Source organism: Heterodontus francisci, chromosome 24 (assembly GCF_036365525.1).
Source record: "Heterodontus francisci isolate sHetFra1 chromosome 24, sHetFra1.hap1, whole genome shotgun sequence".
NCBI lineage: Eukaryota > Metazoa > Chordata > Chondrichthyes > Heterodontiformes > Heterodontidae > Heterodontus > Heterodontus francisci.
The window spans coordinates 76,679,643-76,693,230 of NC_090394.1; the positions used below are offsets into that span (position 1 = coordinate 76,679,643).

Consider the following 13,588-nt stretch of genomic DNA (forward strand, 5'->3'; position numbering starts at 1 on the left):
CTTACTGAGCCAACGGCACTTGAGATGGCTTGGCCATGTGAGCTGCATAGAAGATGGCAGGATCCCCAAGGACACATTGTACAGCGAGCTAGTCACTGGTATCAGACCCACTGCTTTAAAGATGTCTGCAAACGTGATATGAAGTCCTGTGACATTGATCACAAGTCGTGGGAGTCAGTTGCCAGTGATCGCCAGAGCTGACGGACAGCCATAAAGGTGGGGCTAAAGAGTGGCGAGTCGAAGAGACTTAGCTGTTGACAGGAAAAAAGACAGAAGCGCAAGGAGAGAGCCAACTGTGTAACAGCCCTGACAACCAATTTTATCTGTAGCACCTGTGGAAGAGTCTGTCACTCTAGAATTGGCCTTTATAGCCACTCCAGGCGCTGCTCCACAAACCACTGACCACCTCCAGGTGCTTACCCATTGTCTCTCGAGACAAGGGGGCCAAAGAAGATGATGATCCTTTCCGGTTTCCGCAGGGTGCTCCGGTTTCCTCCCACAGCCAAAGACTTGCAGGTTGATAGGTAAACCGGCCATTGTAAATTGCCCCTAGTGTAGGTAGGTGGTAGGAGAATAGTGGGGATGTGGTAGGGAATATGGGGTTAAATGTAGGATTAGTAGAAATGGGTGGTTGTGGTCGGCACAGACTCGGTGGGCTGAAGGGCCTGTTTCAGTGCTGTATCTCTTAAAAAAAAACCTGCACCGAAATTCATCTGCCACAGTTTTGCTCACTCACATAATCTATCAATGTCTCTTTATAATTTTATGCTCCTGTCTGCACTACTTACTACTCCAATCTTTGTCATCAGAATACTTGGATATATGGCTCTCTATTGCCTTAACTAAGTGATTAATGAAGTGCATAGCTGAGACCACAGTACAGATCATTGTGAGACACCAGCCACTTCCCTCCAACGTTATCCCTACTCCCCGTCTTCTGCTGCCTAATCAGGGCAATAAATTACCTTCAATTCCATGAGCTTTAATTATAGCTAACAGTCTCTTATGTGGAAGCTTATTGAAATACCTTATGGAAATCCATCTAAACTACATCCCTAGACAATGCCCTGTCTACTGCTTTAGTTACTTCCTCAAACAATTCAACTAGGTTCCTTAGTCACGATCCATCCTTTACAAATCCATGTTGGCTCTCTCCAATCAGCTCAAATTTCTCTCAATGTTCAAACACTTTGTCCTCAGATTCCAATAACTACTCCACAACAGATGTAAGACAACAGAAATATAATTTTCTGTTTTCTCTCACCTTTCTTGAATAATAGTTACAAGGTATCCTTTGGGGTGGGGGGGGGGGAAAGGAGGGGGGGGTGCACACTGATGCATAGGAAGACGCCTCACTTTCCTGATGGAGTAAAATTTTGGACAAGAGAATCAAGGTGAATTATCCTTCCACAATGATATAGCGGCAACAACACTGCGTCCCCCTGAGAAAATGCAATCTCAAAAGGGGAATTCAACATCATGGGTATCAATCCACACAATACTACAAGTCTCTGGGTTAAAATAAATAGGAACCGGAATAAGTGTATGAACACTTCCCCTTCACCCACACATTTATCAAAAATGTGTTTAACCAAGCAGAGTGCCTACAATGCAGGTCACACGTGACTGGGATAAAAAGGAGGGACCTTGAGCAATGGGCCAAATCCAATCCTTCTGGAGATGAAGCACAGATCTTTATTATGCTTTGACATAGAATTAAACAGAACGTACTGCAGAAACTGACCAGTCCATGTCAGCCTTTATGCTCTACTCAAACCTCCTCCTATTCTTCCTCATCTAACTCTACCAGCATATATTTCTATTCCTTTCTCCCTCATGTAGCTTCCATTTCACCCCAACCACTTCCTGTGGTAGCAAGTTCCTTTAGTTTTGCTCTTCCCCAATTAATGGAAACACACTGTGTGTCTGCTCCATCAAAACCATTCAGAATTTTAAAAACCTCCATTAGATTGCCCCTCCAGCCATCTCTTTTCAATAGAAAAAGAGACCCATCCTGTTGATCCTTCCGGATAGGTATAACCTCACATTTCTGCTATCATCCTTGTAAATCATTTTTCCATCCTCTCCAGTGCCTCTACATCACTGTGTATGACAACCAGAACTCTACACAGTGTTCCAACTGTCGGGTATAGTAGCATAGTGGCTATGTTATTAGTAATCAACAGGTCTGGACTAATGGTCCAGAGACACGAGTTCAAATCTCCCAATGGCAGCTGGGGAAACTAAACTGGTCAATTAATTAAATAAAATCTGGAATAAAAAGCTAGTCTCAGTAATGGTGACCACAAATCTACCGGATTGCCCTAAGAACCCATCTGGTTTACTAATGTCCTTTAGTGGAGGAAATTTGCTGTTTACCTGGTCTGGTCTATGTGTGATTCCAGACCCACAGAATTGTGGTTGACTCTTAATTGCCCTTGGAAATGGCCTAGCTGTCAAGAAGGCAGCTCACCACCATCTTCTCAAGGGCAATTAGGGATGGACAATAAATGTTGGCCTTACCAGCAACATCCATTATCCATGGATAAATCAAAAAAATTGATACAAGTTTAGCAAAACGTCTCCACTTTTCAATTCTACCCCTCTAGAAATAAAACATACTGCAATCAGATGCACTGTAAATTTATGGCTTCATTTAGAGCAGACAGACCTTTCTAATAAGGATACCAACCCTCCAGAATTGTCCTGGCATCTCTAGAACATTTTTTTTTAGTTTAGAGATACAGCACTGAAACAGGCCCTTCGGCCCACCGTGTCTGTGCCGACCATCAACCACCCATTTATACTAATCCTACACTAATCCCATATTCCTACCACATCCCCACCTATCCCTATATTTCCCTACCACCTACGTATACTAGGGGCAATTTCTAATGGCCAATTTACCTATCAACCTGCAAGTCTTTTGGCGTGTGGGAGGAAACCGGAGCACCCGGAGGAAACCCACGCAGACACAGGGAGAACTTGCAAACTCCACACAGGCAGTACCCGGAATTGAACCCGGGTCGCTGGAGCTGTGAGGCTGCGGTGCTAACCACTGCGCCACTGTGCCGCCCCAACATTGTTGCAAGCAACACGAGAGAAGCATCATAGGGGCAATTAAATTTTCTTTGAATACTTTAGTTATTAAGTGTCAGCTGTGGCTCAGCTGGTAGCACCCTCGCCTCTGAGTCAGAAGGTTCCTGGTTCAAGTCCCAGACCAGAGCTTGAGCACAAAAATCAAGACAGACAATTCAGTGCTGCACTGTCAGAGGTGCTGTCTTTCGGATGAGATGTTAAACTGAGGCTCCGTCTGCCCTCTCAGGTCAACATAAAAGATCCGATGGCACTACTTTGAAGAAAAGCAGGGGAGTTATCTCCCTGGTGTCCTGGCCAATATTTATCTCTTTCATCATCAATTAAATAGCTAACCAGGTCATTATCCCATTGCTGTTTCTGGGACCTTGCTGTATGCAAAATTGGCTACTGCTTTTCCTTTATTACAACAATGACTACACTTCAAAAGCAATTCAATTGGCTGTAGAGTGCTTTGAGATGTCTGGTGGTCATGAAAAGTGCTACTAAAATGCAAGTCTTTTTTTTATATAAAAATATTGAAGATGGGAAACTAGGCTGTTTGACTAGGAGAGGTGGAGGGGTGGCTTAGGGATATTGGAGGAAAGAGGTCATGTGGTGAAACCTTCAGGAATGTGTTCAGTGTTAACAATCTTGCTTATTAAATAAGGTTTCTTTTTCTACAGGCATTGTATGTCTCTGCTAAACAAAAAAGTAAGGGTGCATTTTAATATAATGCAGACTGCTCTGCAGAGCAAACTCAGTTAAGTCGATCTAGCAAAGGAAATTCCCTTTTGGCAAAAGGGAGGGTGGGTATTGGAATATACTTTGCAAAACAGCTGATGAACTTTGTAACAGAGATGTCGCTCAGGAGAAAACATCCAAGGCACAAATAATTCAGATTTTAATAAACCAGTCGAAGAAAATATCCAAACAAAATGGGCAGGAGAACACCACTAAATATATCACGCATGCAATGTTAAAACTAGATCATAAAGGTAATTTTTTCCCCCTGCTGTGATGACACTGAAATCTGATATCAACAAAAAGTCAATTGGCATCACGGGCATTTAGTAAAGGCACATTTCTGATGAAGGGTCACTGACCTGAAACGTTAACTCTGCTTCTCTCCTCATAGATGCTGTCAGACCTGCTGAGTATTTCCAGCATTTCTTGTTTTTATTTCAGATTTCCAGCATCTGCAGAATTTTGCTTTTATATTAGTAAAGGCACATGTTGGATTTCGGCAGTCACACCACCCTGCTTTGGACAAGCTGGTTTGGTTGTTCCTACACAACCAACATTGAAATTTAGTATGAAGAAGAATGTACCACTTAGATCACCTGCCTTTCATTCAATGACACATTAGGGAGAGCACATCAATGGACATAACTACTTTTATGTTAGTTTACTGGCTGAGCTGGAGGATATTAAAGGGCACCTTGTACACAGAGGCCATTGCAGATCACCAGAGTGTGGCCTGGCAGGAATAGCTTGCCCAGCTCTGTGATACAGTAATTTGGAGTTAGGATCGATAGAATTTTGTAAGAGAAGGGTATCACAAAGGATATCCTTACCTCAAAGGATGGTAAATGGAATTTTGAGGTACAGCTGTCATGATCAAACTGAATGGCTGAACAGGCTTGAGGGGCTGAAAGGCCCACTCCTGTCCCTATGCATTAATTACATTGAGCAGCTATCAGAATTAGAGTGATGTTTAACATCCCCAAATGGACTACCTGTTGATGTAAAAAAGCCAAGTAAAAATTATTACAGTGTCAACCTACTGTAGGGGATTTATTTAGAGATACAGCACTGAAACAGGCCCTTCGGCCCACCGAGTCTGTGCCAACCATCAACCACCCATTTATACTAGTCCTATATTAATCCCATATTCCTACCACATCCCCTCAATTCCCCTACCACCTACCTACACTAGGGGCAATTTACAATGGCCAATTTATCTATCAACCTGCAAGTCTTTGGCTGTGGAAGGAAACCGGAGCACCCGGCAAAAACCCATGCAGTCACAGGGAGAACTTGCACACTCCACACAGGCAGTACCCAGGTCGCTGGAGCTGTGAGGCTGCGGTGCTAACCACTGTGCCGCCCCAAAAGGCCACAACTGGAGGAATGCAGAGATCTGAGAGGCATGTGGGCCTGGAAGAGATTAGAGATAGGGAGAGGCGAGGCCATGGAGGGATTTGAAAAGATGAGAATTTTAAAATTGAGGTGTTGCTTAACCAGGAGCAATGTAGGTAAGTGAGGACAGGGCGATGGGTTAAAGGGACTTGCAAGTTTGGACAATGACAAGAATTTTGGATGACTTAAGTTTATGGAGGGTGGAATAGAGGAGGAAGGTAGAGGATAAGTACATATAAACGTAAATAGTCTGCAGAGATTACCAGACCACCATGCAGGGCTGTCATTCCACATTCACACTGACCAGGGTGCTACAACCCAATAGCTTGATCATATTTTGGTTTTGACAGCACTACAATATGACAATACAAAATTTCCGCAGCACAGCTGAGTCCTAGTTACTGAGCAGCATTACAACTTAGAATGAATTAGTGGCAAGCATGCAATTAAAGCTTTTACTAACTATAATTATTTCTTTAAAGATGGAGAATATCATTAGCTTGATTACTGAAGCCAGCAGACAATACAGGAGCAATACTCCTTTCCCCAAGTATTAGAGAATTATTACAGGAGCACAGCTGCTGACTCAAATCCAAGTCACAGATAAATTTGTTCCTTGGCAAAAAGTTTGCACTACTCAAAGACTGCCCAAACTATAAACAAACAAATCTCAGAAGCCTTCATTTTGGTCTGAAGGTTTTATTTTAGCATAGATGAGTTGGAAGGGGAGGAATGCAGCAAGAATTGCAGCCTCAATATTCAGTACTCTCCGGAGAGTTTCCTGGAGTGGTGGGGAGGATTAGTCAGTTTAACAGAATTGTTACAGCGCAGGAGGCGGCCATTCGGCCCATCGTGTCTGCTCTTGGGATGAGCAATTCACCTATTGCTGTTCCCCTGCTTTCTCCCTGTAACCCTGCACATTCTTCCTTTTCAGATAACAGTCTAATTCCCTTTTGAATGATTGTAGTGGAGGCCGGTTCACTCGCAGGCAGTGCATTCCAGATCGTAACCACTCACTGCACGAAGAACTTTTTTCTCATGTAGCTTTTGCTTCTTTAAATCTGTGCCCTCTCGTTTTCAATCCTTTCACGAGTGGCAACAGATTTTCCCTATCTATGCTGTCCAGACCCCTAATGATTCTGAATACCTCCATCAAATCTCCTCTCAGCCTTCACTTCTCCAAAGGAAACAGTCCCAAATTCTCTAATCTAGCTTCATAACTGAAGGTTCTCATCACCAGACCATGAATCTTTTCTGCACTTTCTCCAACAATGCCTTCACATCTTTCCTAATGTGCAGCGCCCAGAACTGGACGCAATACTCCAGCAGAGGACGAACTAATTTCTTATACAAGTTCAACATAACCTCCATGCGCTTGTACTCTATGCCCTATTAATAAAGCCTAGGATACTGTATGCTTTACAAACCGCTATCAATCGGTCCTGTCACCTTCAATGACTTATGCATATATTACCCAGGCCCCTACGCTCTTGCACCCCCTTTAGAGTTGTACCCTTTATGTCATATTGTCTCTCACGTTCTTCCTACCAAAATGAATCACTTCACATTTCTCCGCATTGAACTCCATCTGCCACTTGTCCGGTCATTCCATCAACTTGTCTATGCCCTTTTGAAGTTCTACATTATCCTCTTCATAGTTCATAATTGTTCCAAGTTTTGTATCATCCGCAAATTTTGAAACTGTGCCCTGTACACCAATGTCTAGGTCATTAATATGCATCAGGAAGAGCAGGGGTCCCAACACTGGCCCCAGGGGAACTCCACTACAAACCTTCCTCCAGCCCAAGGAACATCCGTTAATCATTTCTCACTGTTTCCTGTCACTCAGCCAATTTCTTATGCAGAATATAATTCAAAAGCTGTTAGTTTTATGGTTTAAAAGGCAGTGAATCTGTGTGAAAGATTGTGCATTGGCCAGCAATACTGTCCTGGTTAGTCACAGGACAGCACATTTATTTTCTTATTTCACTGACACTTGGCACAAAACTTTGGTTTTTCCCCCCAATTAATTAACAGCAACAATTTCCTTTTTGTTCTTCCCCTGCTTCACAAACGCAGCCAGTGTTAGATAATAAACGATGCCTGAAGTGACAGGAATGCTGCGGCACACAGGCTCAGATAACAACCAAGACAGCTGTTTCTATATGACAGTGACAGTGGGAACTTTCCATCGCTTCAAACTTAAACGTTGATAAATAATTGTCCATTTAAATCAGAAAGCAGTTTTCACTGTTCCGAAGCATCCTCAAACTGCACTAAATGGCTTTTAAACGTTGCACAGTTTGCTTTATCAATTACGTAACCTGTTGCAAGACCCAAACACTGGAAAAAAAAAATCAATTTCCGAATCGAATACGCAATGAAGTGAGAATGTGCACATTTTCCAATGCAACAAATAAAGTCCATCTGCAACCAACTGACAACTTACTGAGTAAAATCAGGCGGCTGCCAAGCAGGCGGGCTGCAATTGTCGGTGTGCATTTGTCAATTTGCACGCAACCCTGATGCAAAAGGCTGCCCCGGTGGGACAAACTCAAACCGCCCTGTCTGCACCGAGCTGGGTCGGGCGGCGCCAACTGCCTGGCTCGAGGTCCGGGTCCCCTGGCGCCCGCCACCCAATGGGGGCGCATCCCCCCTCATGAACCAAAAAGAGAGGACATGTAAATTTAAAGGGTCGCAAGGGAAGGCAGGGCTTCGGCCCACAGTCCCGGTGCCGTTTGTTTTTTTTTTTGCCGCCCGTCACTCACTCACTCACCCGCCTCCGCGCGCCGCTGTCACTCGCTGTCCCACAGGCGGCGGCGAGACTGCGCATGCGCGCCCCCGGCTCCCCCCCCCCGCCCCGCCAGTGCGCAGGCGCAAGACCCCGCCGACGAGCAGCTGTTGACATTATGACTGAATTAGCTTTAATTTTTAAAAATGCTGTTAACTTCCAAATTTCAACCTCCGGCTCAAAGAAGAGCTTCCCCCACAGCGCCAGTGTTTATATGGACTATATCTTTTGAAAAAGGGAAGCCCTGATCGAGATCTTTAAAGCGATGCATTGTGAAGACTTAGAGAACATTATTCAGAGCAGAAGCAGGGTTTAAGTTTTTTAAAATTCATTCATGGGTTGGCGACGCTGCCCCAGTGGGCGACACTGGCCAGGCCATTTGTTGCCCATCCCTAATTTTGTCCTGCTTTTTGTGTACAGGACATACCTGAGCAATTTTCCTCATTGCAGGGTAGATGCCAGTGTTGTAGCTGTACTGGAACAGCTTGGCTAGGGGCGCAGCAAGTTCTGGAGCACAGGTCTTCAGGACTATTGCCGGAATATTGTCAGGGCCCATAGCTTTTGCAGTATCCAGTGCCTTCAGTCGTTTCTTGATATCACGTGGAGTGAATCGAATTGGCTGAAGTCTGGCATCTGTGATGCTGGGGACTTCAGGAGGAGACCGAGATAGATCATCAACCCGGCACTTCTGGCTGAAGATTGTTGCAAATGCTTCTGCCTTATCTTTCACACTGATGTGCTGGTCTCCCCCATCATTGAGGACGGGGATATTTGTGGAGCCACCTCCTCCAGTTAGTTGTTTAATTGTCCACCACCATTCTCGGCTGGATGTGGCAGGACTGCAGAGCTTAGATCTGATCCGTTGGTTATGGGATCGCTTAGCTCTGTCCATCGCATGCTGCTTACGCAGCTTGGCATGCAAGTAGTCCTGGGTTGTAGCTTCACCAGGTTGACACCTCATTTTGAGGATTCGAACCCATGACCCCAGAGAAATACCCTGGATCTCTGGGTTACTAGTCCAGTGATAATACCACTACGCCACCGCCTACCCTGAAAAGGACAGCTAGCTATAGAAAAGGACAAGCAGCAATCCAGGATAAAAATAATTAACTGGCGGAGAGCCAACTTCATAACTGAACAATGGGCTGCCTTTAAAGAGGAGATAGTTCGGGTACAGTCGAGGTACATTCTTGCGAGGGGGAATGGTAAGACAAACAAATCCAAAGCTCCCTGGATGACAAGAGGTTAAGATGAAGCAGAAAAAGGGTGCATATAACAGATGTCAGGTGGATAATACAAGTGAGAACCAGGCTGAATACAGCAAGTTAAGAGAATGAAAAAAGAAACAAGAAGCAAAGAGACAGTATAAGAAACTGGAGGCTAACATAAAAGGGAATCCAAAACTCTTCTATAGGCATTCTTTTGGGCCTCCTTATCTCGAGAGACAATGGATAAGCGCCTGGAGGTGGTCAGTGGTTTGTGAAGCAGCGCCTGAAGTGGCTACAAAGGCCAATTCTAGAGTGACAGGCTCTTCCACAGGTGCTGCAGAGAAATTTGTTTGTCGGGGCTGTTGCACAGTTGGCTCTCCCCTTGCGCTTCTGTCTTTTTTCCTGCCAACTACTAAGTCTCTTCGACTCGCAACACTTTAGCCCCGCCTTTATGGCTGCCCTCCAGCTCTGGCGAACGCTGGCAACTGACTCCCACGACTTGTGATCAATGTCACAGGATTTCATGTCGCGTTTGCAGATGTCTTTAAAGCAGAGACATGGACGGCCGGTGGGTCTGATACCAGTGGCGAGCTCGCTGTACAATGTGTCTTTGGGGATCCTGCCATCTTCCATGCGGCTCACATGGCCAAGCCATCTCAAGCGCCGCTGACTCAGTAGTGTGGATAAGCTGGGGATGTTGGCCGCCTCGAGGACTTCTGTGTTGGAGATACGGTCCTGCCACCTGATGCCAAGGATTCTCCGGAGGCAGCGAAGATGGAATGAATTGAGACATCGCTCTTGGCTGACATATGTTGTCCAGGCCACGCTGCCGTAGAGCAACGTACTGAGGACACAGGCTTGATACACTCGGACTTTTGTGTTCCGTGTCACTGCGCCATTTTCCCACACTCTCTTGGCCAGTCTGGACATAGCAGTGGAAGCCTTACCCATGCGCTTGTTGATTTCTGCATCTAGAGACAGGTTACTGGTGATAGTTGAGCCTAGGTAGGTGAACTCTTGAACCACTTCCAGAGCGTGGTCGCCAATATTGATGGATGGAGCATTTCTGACGTCCTGCCCCATGATGTTCGTTTTCTCGAGGCTGATGGTTAGGCCAAATTCATTGCAGGCAGCCGCAAACCTGTCGATGAGACTCTGCAGGCACTCTTCTGTGTGAGATGTTAAAGTAGCATCGTCAGCAAAGAGGAGTTCCCTGATGAGGACTTTCCGTACTTTGGACTTCGCTCTTAGACGGGCAAGGTTGAACAACCTGCCCCCTGATCTTGTGTGGAGGAAAATTCCTTCTTCAGAGAACGCATGTGAAAGCAGCAGGGAGAAGAAAATCCCAAAAAGTGTGGGTGCCAGAACACAGCCCTGTTTCATGCCACTCAGGATAGGAAAGGGCTCTGATGAGGAGCCACCATGTTGAATTGTGCCTTTCATATTGTCATGGAATGAGGTGTTGATACTTAGTAGCTTTGGTGGGCATCTGATCTTTTCTAGTAGTCTGAAGAGACCACGTCTGCTGACGAGGTCAAAGGCTTTGGTGAGATCAATGAAAGCAATGTAGAGGGGCATCTGTTGTTCACGGCATTTCTCCTGTATCTGACGAAGGGAGAACAGCATGTCAACGGTCGATCTCTCTGCATGAAAGCCACACTGTGCCTCAGGGTAGACGCGCTCGGCCAGCGTCTGGAGCCTGTTCAGAGCGACTCGAGCAAAGACTTTCCCCACTATGCTGAGCAGGGAGAGTCCACGGTAGTTGTTGCAGTCACCGCGGCCACCTTTGTTTTTATAGAGGGTGATGATATTGGCATCGCGCATGTCCTGGGGTACTGCTCCCTTGTCCCAGCACAGGCATAGCAGTTCATGTAGTGCTGAGAGTACAGCAGGCTTGGCACTCTTGATTATTTCAGGGGTAATGCTGTCCTTCCCGGGGGCTTTTCCGCTGGCTAGAGAATCAATGGCATCACTGAGTTCCGATTTGGTTGGCTGTATGTCCAGCTCATCCATGACTGGTAGAGGCTGGGCTGCATTGAGGGCAGTCTCAGTGACAGCATTCTCCCTGGAGTACAGTTCTAGGTAGTGCTCAACCCAGCAGTCCATTTGTTTGCATTGGTCAGTGATTATGTCCCCTGATTTAGATTTGAGGTGGGCGATCTTCTTGATGGTTGGCCCAAGAGCTCTCTTCATGCCATCATACATTTCTCTGATGTTTCCGGTGTCTGAGGCCAGCTGAATATGACTGCATAGGTGTTGCCAGTAGTCGTTTGCGCAGCGCCTGGGTGTTCTTTGTGCAGTGCTTCTGGCTGCTTTAAGTGCTGCGGATGTTAAATCGCTGGGGGCTTTCTTGTAGTTCAATAGTACAATGCGCTTAGCGGCTATGACAGGTTCCAGCTCTTCATTATGAGATTGAAACCAGTCTGTATTTCTCTTCGCACTTTTGCACTTCTATAGGCATCTCAACACCAAAAGGGAGGGGGTGGGGGGTAAAAGCAGGAGTGGGGCCGATGCAGGACCAAAAAGGGGATTTATGCATGGAGGCAGGGGTCATGGCTGAGGTACTAAATGAGTTCTTTGCATCTGTCTTTACCAGGGAATATGATGCTATCCCAAGTCATAGTCAAAGAGGAGGTAGTTGAGACACTGCATAGGCTAAAAATTGATGGAGAAGGTATTGGTTGTGCTTATAATTGGTAAGTCACTGGGGCTGGATGAGATGCATCCAAGGATACTGAGGGAAGTAAATGTGGAAATTGAAGAGGTACTGGTCATAATCTTCCAGTCCTCCTCAGATACAGGGGGCGGTGCCAGAGGACTGGAGTCAGAGTTATACAGCACAGAAACAGGCCCTTCAGCCCATCATGGAGAATTGAAAATGTTACACCTTTATTCAAAAAAGGGTGCAAGGACAAACCTGGCAACTACAGGCCAATCAGTTTAACCTCAATGGTGGGAAAGCTCTTAGAAACAATAATTTGGGACAAGATTAAAAGACATTTCGACAAATTAAGGAAGTGAGGACTGATTTGCTAAGGGAAAATCGTGTTAACTTGCTTGAGTTTTTTGATAACAGAGAGGGTTGATGAGGGTAATGCAGTTGATGTGGTGTACATGGACTTCCAAAAGGCATTTGATAAAGTGCCACATAACAGGTTTGTCAGCAAAATTAAAGCCAATAGAATAATTAGGGACGGTGCTGCACGGATATGAAGTTGGCTGAACGACAGGAAACAGAAAGCAGTGGTGAATAATTGTTTTCAGACTGGAGGACGATATATAGTGGGGTCCCCAGGGGTCAGTGTTAGGACCCCTTCTTTTCTTGATCTATATTAATGAGCCAAACTTGGGTGTGCAGGACACAATTTCAAAATTTGCAGATGACACAAAACTTGGAAGTATTGTGAACTGTGAAGAGGATAGTGATAAACTTTAAAAGGACTTAGACAGGCTGGTGGAATGGGCAGACAAGTGGCAGATTAAATTTAATGCAGAGAAATGTGAAGTGATTCACTTTTGGTAGGTGGAAGAGGAGAGGCAATATAAAGTAAAGGGTACAATTCTAAAGGGGGTGCAGGAGCAGAAGGACCTGGGAGTATATGTGCACAAATCATCAAAGGCGGCAGGGCAGGTTGCGAAAGTGGGATCCTGAGCTTTATAAATTGGGACATAGAGTACAAATGCATCAAGTTATGATAAACCTGAATAAAACCCTCAGCTCAATTGGAGTATTGTGTCCAATTCTGGGTAGCACACTCTAGGAAGGATGTGAAGGCACTGGAGAGGGTGCAGCAAAGATTCACGAGAATGAAGTTCCTCATTCCTGGAACCAGTTACGTCAATAGATAGTGTTACGCAAGTGCCTCTCTGTGTTTTGTTAAATATATTTTTTGAGGATTCATTTTTGAAAGATTGAAGAAATGTTAAACTTTGGGATTTTCAAAGGGGGTCATGAAAAACAGTCCCTGGAAATGTTTTTTAAAAGGGTCACTGAGAGGTCTTGTGAGGAAAACAAGGAAACCAAATAAAAAGTGCTGGGAATACTCAGCAGGTCAGGCAGCATCTGTGGAGAGAGAAGCAACGTTAACGTTTCAGATCTGTCACCTTTCATCAGAACTGACAAAGGTTAGAAAAGAATTAAGTTTTAAGCAAGTGAAGGGGGGAGGGGGTGGGGGAGAGAACAAAGGGGAAGGTGTTTGATAGGGCAGAGGGCAGGAGAGATTAAATAACAAAGCTGTCCTGGGACAAAGGCAAAGCATGTGTGAATGCTTGTGGTGAAAGACAAAGCATTAGTCCAGAGCGAGTGTTAATAGTGGAATAATGAGCAGCTGTGACTACATGAAAAGCAAGCACATGGTTAAAAAATAAAATA

The 13,588-nt window shown here is 45.2% G+C and overlaps 1 protein-coding gene across 3 annotated transcripts in view; it reads right to left on the minus strand.

Annotated features, from left to right (window-relative positions):
- Nucleotides 1-8,059, minus strand: part of tbc1d24 (TBC1 domain family, member 24) — a 45,055-nt gene extending 36,996 nt beyond the window's left edge. Inside the window, exons 1-2 of one of the 3 annotated variants that reach the window (XM_068056672.1) lie at nucleotides 7,994-8,035; nucleotides 4,182-4,364 (exon numbers count right to left, since the gene is read on the minus strand). The gene's annotated coding sequence lies outside the window, so the exon portion shown is untranslated. Of the gene's footprint in view, nucleotides 1-4,181; nucleotides 4,365-7,666; nucleotides 7,960-7,993 lie in introns of those variants that run through there. The other 2 variants (XM_068056671.1, XM_068056673.1) reach the window with 2 other exon arrangements.
- Nucleotides 8,060-13,588: the final 5,529 nt, after the last annotated feature.